The sequence below is a fragment of the Gossypium hirsutum genome, chromosome A12 (genome assembly GCF_007990345.1).
Source record: "Gossypium hirsutum isolate 1008001.06 chromosome A12, Gossypium_hirsutum_v2.1, whole genome shotgun sequence".
Lineage (NCBI taxonomy): Eukaryota > Viridiplantae > Streptophyta > Magnoliopsida > Malvales > Malvaceae > Gossypium > Gossypium hirsutum.
Genome location: NC_053435.1, coordinates 20,622,151 through 20,629,203, shown reverse-complemented (window position 1 = coordinate 20,629,203; position 7,053 = coordinate 20,622,151). Strand labels below are relative to the sequence as shown.

At 37.5% G+C, this 7,053-nt stretch overlaps 1 non-coding gene across 1 annotated transcript; it reads left to right on the top strand.

Moving 5' to 3' along the window:
• Positions 1-6,607: 6,607 nt before the first annotated feature.
• On the top strand, positions 6,608-6,714 carry LOC121211728 (small nucleolar RNA R71). The gene has a single exon (XR_005906946.1). It is a non-coding gene; the product is annotated as a small nucleolar RNA R71 (small nucleolar RNA).
• The last annotated feature ends 339 nt before the right edge of the window (positions 6,715-7,053 follow it).

Here is a 7,053-nt window from a genome sequence, read left to right as displayed (position 1 = left end):
AGATCGGGGACATGCGCTACTTAAAGATTTATACGACTTAAATCCTATCGAGCGTGTCAAAGTAAGTAGAAACAGTCATGGTCAGCCTGTTGGATCTGAAGCTCGACTTTTAGCAGGCTATTTGGGCATTATATCACGAAATGCCAATATGTTGCCCATTAACTACGAATCATCGCATCACATGCCTGATAGCAACAAAAATCAAGCTCTCGATAATATTAAGGTAACAAAACGTGAATGTAATTTATAATACTTTGGTTTAAGTTTCATTTATATTTACATTCTAAACTTGTGTTTTTCAGGAGGGATTTGCTTTAGAGGTCTTTGATGACTATATCAAGAAGGCATTGGGTAAAAAATGGAGAGACCATAAAAGCACTTTGAAAAAACTATATTTTAAGAAAGACATAAGCCTCGAGGAAAAGTTGAGAAATGTTCCGCCGGAAATGCTGAGGTACCAATGGGAAGATGCGGTTAGATTCTGGAATTCAAAGAAATGAGAGGTATTACGTATTTCCAAACTCTTATATATAGTGTTTACAATATACGTAATAATAATTTCATTATGTAGGACCGTGAGCGAGTTGGAACAAGCAGCAGGCAAAAACAAAAATTCACGCACAAGGCAGGGTCGGGAAGTTTTGCTTCTGTAGCTGAGGCCGAGGTATTATGAATTTATTAATTCTTTCAAATATTAATGACTTTCTACTATTAAATAATATTTTTACTACTATATTGTAGGAAGTCTCGTCTGGTCAAAACGTTGGACACCTTCAGCTTTTTGAGATTACGCATAGAAGAAAGATAGATCTCCTATGACATCTGAAGCTGGAGAAATTATGGTATATTTACTTAATAAAATTTGATTTATTATAAATATTTATAATGTTTAATTATAATGGTTTAATTCATCATTAGTAGTTTTAAATAATGTTAAGTTATGTTGCATTTCTTTTTATTATATATTTCATTTCTAACTCTTTAATTGATTTTTTAGGAGAAACTAAAGGAGAAGAAGGTGGAGTATGAAGCGATTGCTTCGACTGATAGTTCTGTTAATCTTGAGAACATTGATAATAGAATTATCACTGAAGTTTTGGGTCCTGAAAGGTACGATCGGGTTTGATTTCAAGGATATGGTGTTACCCTAACCCAATATTTTAGATCCGGCTCCCAGCAATACATGTCTTCCTGGAGTCAAGCTCAAGTTGAAGTTCAGAGGTTAAGAGACCAGATAGCTCAGATGCAAGTGAACACAGTTGAGCAAATTGCTGAGGTTCAAAGAAAATATGAAGAACTCCAGCAACAATTTAGAGCGGAGGCAGCAGAGAGGGAGGCATCAGCAACAGCGAGAGAGGCAGAGGCAACAGTGATGGTAGCAGAGCAAAGCAGAAAGTGCGATGAGCTCCAACTACAGCTTCAGCATATGATGCAGATGTTTCAGCAGTCGAAAAAGCTGCCATCTTAGATATTAGCTTTCTCGTTGTAAGAATGTTTTTAACATTGTCATTTTTAACATTATTGTAAGTATATTTTGAGTTATACTTTATTTATTAATTACATCATATATCTTTCATTAAATTTGAAGTATCATTTAGAATTAATGTTTTTGGTTGTATTTTTATGCTAAATTTGCTGTTTTTGGTTGCATTTTATGCTATATTTGCTGTTTTTGGTTGGATTTAATGCAGGAAGGGCTGATATTGGTGAAAAATGTGCATTGTAAATCTACCAAAATTAGTGGCTTTTGTGGGGAAAGCTTTTAGCGGCGTTTTTTAGATAAATGCCGCAAATTTTTACTGTGTTTCCTAGTTTTCTTGTAATGCAACTAGCCGCCTACTTTTGTATACCGATATAAGTTATATGTCAATAATGCAACTATATTGTTATAATTTATGATTGAATCAATATTGTATGAATTTTTATAATTGTGAATTATGAGAATGCATGTTGAGAAATTAATGTAGTAAGGAATTCCGGTTGAACATTTGGAATAGACTTGGATATGCATACCATGACATTGGGTGGTATGTGAGCCAGTGTAAGACATGTCAGGTACATGCATCGGCCACAACATGAGTGCCAGTGTAAGACATGTTTGGGACATGTATCGACATTGAGACGAGAGCTATTGTAAGACATGTCTGGGACATGCATCGACCTCGGGATATACAAGCTAGTGTTAAACCTGTCTGGGACATGGCGTCAACTTGTTAGCTGTCAGTGTAAGACCTGTCTGGGACATGGCATCGACATTGATAAATGAGGGCCAGTGTAAGACCTTTTTGGGACATGACATCGGCCTCGATATATGAAAGTCAGTGTAAGACCTGTTTGGGACACGGCATTGACTTTAATGTACTAGCATGTCTGGGACATGGCGTCAGTATTTGATCCCATGTTCGGGGCTATTGAATATCCAATAATATTCCAAATGGTTCATCGAAATATTTATGATTTATATCAAAATTTGAAAAGTTATGACTATGTGGTGAGTGATACAGGTACCTATTTGAAATGTTTGAGAAGTAGGTTCAATATATGCCATATGAATTGTATTGGACGGTGATGAGTAAGTTGTGCTTACATCCATTTATGGTATTCATTAACAAACTACGAAAGGTTGTGAGTTGTCCTGTGATAATTAGTTGATGTTTATTCTCATGCAACTTACTAAGCTTTATGCTTACCCCATTTCCTTTCCATTTTCTTATAGTGCCGCCTAAATAGCTCGAGGACCAACGGACGTTGGAGCCAACGATCACACTATCATCCGAAGCACTTGGTATAGTTAGACTACTTGTTTTGAGTATGGCATGTATAAGGCTTAGACTTTAATATTTTGAATCATTGAGAAATTAGCTAAATGTGTTGGCTTGAGATAAATCCTTTTATTTTGTATAAGGCCATGGATAATGGTCAATACTTATTTTGATTTATAAATAGAAGATGATATTTTTATGGATGAGTAAATTGCACAAATGAAATGTTGTCCATTGTGACTATTTTGGCTATGTTATGTGCCTATGTCTTGGTATAGAGTGATTTTGCGTAGGTTATGTAAGTAAGGGTGGCAAAGAGGCTTGGTAAATAGCCTTATTTTGTCTACACGGGTAGGCACACGGGCGTGTGTTTACACACGGCCAGCCCCATGGGCGTGTTGTCCGACCGTGTGTCCCCTGCACGTAAATTTTATAAGTCAGTATGCATGATAGTAAACACACAGGCAGAGACACGGCCATGCGTCTCAGCCGTGTGTAGGGTACGGCCTAGCAACTGGCGTGTGCCTTGGCCGTGTGACGCTTAAGGATTGCTGATGTCAGAAACAGAATGTTTAGGTTTTTGTACACGGGCTAGGACACGGGCGTGTCATGGCCATGTGAAGGACACGGGCGTGTGTCGGGCTGTGTGAAAACCCCTGTAGGTACGAATTTAGAATTAATTACACACGAGTAAAGGACACGGGCGTGTCCCTGTATCGCTTAGGCCGTGTGAGCCACACGGGACAACAGCATGACCATGTTGAATTGGTCACACGGGCATGTGCCCCTGTGATTAGTAACATTTTTCAGGGTTTGTGGTAAGACCCGAATCATTTTCGAATGGTTTAAAATGAACGTTTTGGAGCCTAGTAGGCCTTTATTACAGAGTTTTTGTTTTAGAATGGAAAAGTTTTAAATTTGATCAAGTCTTGGTGACTCGAAAATGACTATATGTATGCGATTAAGATTGTAACGCCTCAAGCCCAGTCCCAGCTTCGGACTCGAGTAAGAGGTGTTACACAAATATTGTCCCACTAGTGAAAGCAGATATTAGCCCAAATTTCATTGTTAAATGAAGAGGCCATATCAAAACCATGTTCAGGGAAGAACGACAGTCCTTGAATCGCCTGATAGAAGTCTACGACCTTTTTCTGGGCAAATGTAACGCTATCGAAGTTCGAAAACAAACCTGAGGCGGCTTAAGATCGAGACCATTTTTGTTGTTTTTGGGGCCTTTTTATAACTTTCACAATTTTAAATAAACAATATTAAACTAACCAACTAGCCACAAGCACCAAATCACAATCTAAACTAAAAATAAAAAAAAAAGCATAAATAAATCTAACTATCAAGATAACAAGAAATCCTAACCAAAGAAAAATAAATAAAGTGAAAATAACAAAAACTAAGAAACGAGAAATCAAAAAAAAAGCTTAAATTGAATTTGTTGTGATGGCAAAGTTAGTGGATTCCATAAAGCTATATGTCCTCCAAACTATATAAGATAATAAAACCTACAAAAGAAGGAAAGGAACCAAAACAAAGTAGAGGGAAAAAGGAAATCACAAAGAAAATAGAAGAGATTAAAAGTGAGATTGAGAGAAAATAGAGAGGGGGAGTGTTTTTAGGGATTTCAATTTGAAACTTTGGGAAGAAAATGAAGGGAATGGGGGTGTTGGGAGGCTTAAAAAGCCTTCCAAAATAAGGGATATTGTGATACTCAGTTAGGAAGGGATATTGTGATACTCAGTTAGGGTATCACCTAACTCAACATGGGTATCGTGACACCTAACGGTGGGTATCATAATATCCTCTATTTTTAGGTCATTTCAATTCCCATTCTATCCGAGGTACCGTGATACCCAGCCATCAGTATTGTGATACCACCATATAAAACCAAAACTTTTGAATTTTTAAATTCTAAGGGTATCACGATGCCAGGGGTCCAATATCGTGATAGCTAGAAAGCTTTTTGGTCCCCAATAAAAAATATTCGAGAAATTGCGATGCCCCCTTGGATACAGAATTTCACTAAACAAAACCCCAAAATACTTACAAATTTGTCAAATTTTCTCTCAACTCTCAAAAATTCCGACCTACCAAATTCAAAATTAAATCAACACAAATTAAAATCCTAATCTAAATGTAGAAAATATCTGGAGTCCATGCTCAATAATCCAAACATTTACAATTTTTTTGGTTCAATTGCCACATGCAGTAAAAGAAAAATGCAATTTAGGGTGACTGACTACACCCCCGTAGTGATGCTTCATTAGTATCCTCGACACCTAGATGTGCCTCTTATTCAATGTTTAACTAATGACTCCTGAGAATCGTAATGGCTTCTTCATCTTTGTTCGCTTCCAGATCCTCTTGCGTGTCAAACGAACACATGCAAAATTACACCATTCCAAAAAAATATGAATTTGTTATCAAGAAAAGGTTTTGTCTCAACCACCTATCACTCATACCCTTGTGATGGCAACACCTCCTTAGAATTAGGCTCGGGCTCTATGCATTTGAAAATTTTGGTCTCTCCCTCAATGTCCCTGGTCAACTCACCCTTTGCTACATTTATGGTAGCTCTATGTGGCTAAGAAAGTTCTCCCTGAAAAGATAGGAATTTTAGGATCCTCTTCGAATCCAGCATGATGAAGTCAATGGAAAAAATAATTGCCTAAACCTCACTAAAATGTCCTCAAGGGCTTTCTTGGGACGTACCAAAGATCAGTCGGCTAATTGCAAAGTCACCATCGTTTCCCTAAGATCCCATAGACCTAATCTCTTATAAATTGAAAATGGCATGAGGTTAATGCTTGCTCCTAAATCACACAAGGTTTTCTTGAAACTCACTCATCCTACTTCTATTTGGATGATGAAGCTATCGGGGTCCTTGAGCTTGGGGGAAACTCTTCTAGATACTATGGTATTGTATTCAGCATTAAGAGTGAACAACACTTCTCCTCCAATATTTTTTCTCCTAGACATCACTCTTCTAAGGACCTTGGCATATTTCAGCACTTTTTCTAGGACCTCAAGAAATGGGAGGTTTACATTCAGAGCCTTAAATATCATAAGAAAGTCTAGAAACTCCTCACTGTCTCGCTTCTTCAAATCTTCTAGTCAAATCAAAAATGGTATAGGGGTTGGATTTAGTTGTTGTATTGGAATGGTTCTATCCTTTGGTTCAGCTCGTGTGGGCTCACTTTCAGGTCCTACCATCTCTCCCACCTCATCTCCAACACTAGAAGTGTGGGTGCTCTCATCCTTCTCACTCAAATCCTTCTCCTTACTAATCGGTCAGATAGGTTCATTAACCACAACCCCAAATCTGAGGGTAATTGCCTTGGCATTTTTTTTCCTTCCATATTTGGGTTTGGCTCGATATTAATAGGGATTCTAGAGGGTGCATGGTTTTGCAATAATTGTAGAATTTGTTCAAATTTACCATGAATTTGATGCACATCAACTTGGACTACATGCAAGCCTTCCTCTAACTTGCTTACCCTAATCGATATCGGAGGGTCACTATTAAAGGCTCTTATTAGTATTTCCCCACATAACACCTTCACCATCATGTGTTGTATTATTATGGGTTAGAATTGGTTGATTTTGGACTTGGCTTTGGCTGAACTCATCTCCAATTGATGGAGCCTTTCAAGAACTTGTTGATACTTGTCATCACTATTGACCACATGTAAGAATTCATTACCATGTCCTCGATGAGTTGGAAATCTTTAGCCTAACTCTTTGACATGAACACCCATGTAGACGCTTTGTCAAGACTAGAGTGCAAATTTCCATCAAGCCTATTATAAACAACTTGAAGTTGCAACCAATCTTGCAAGCCATGATATGGGCATTTATGTAACATGAGTTTACAGCGCTCCCATGCCTCATATAGTAATTCCCCATCCAATTGTCAAAAAATTGTAATATCTATACGAAGCTTCATTATCTTGTTCGGGAGAAAGTATTTAATTTGCTCGCTAGCTCATCCCAAGTGTTGATGGAATCTACCTGTTGTGAATCAAACCTCATAAATGCATCATCAATAAGAGAGAAAGGGAATAATCGAAGATGGATAGCATCATTGGATGCCCCATTATACTTAAAGGCATCACAAATGGTTAGAAATCTCTTAAAATGTTTATTCGGACCCTTATTCATTAACCCTTGAAATTGAAGGTTTGCTTTTATTATTTGGACCATTGCCGGTTTGATTTTGAATTTATTAACATTAATCAACGAGCCATTAATGCTACCTCGAGCAACATCAAGATTGGACAAC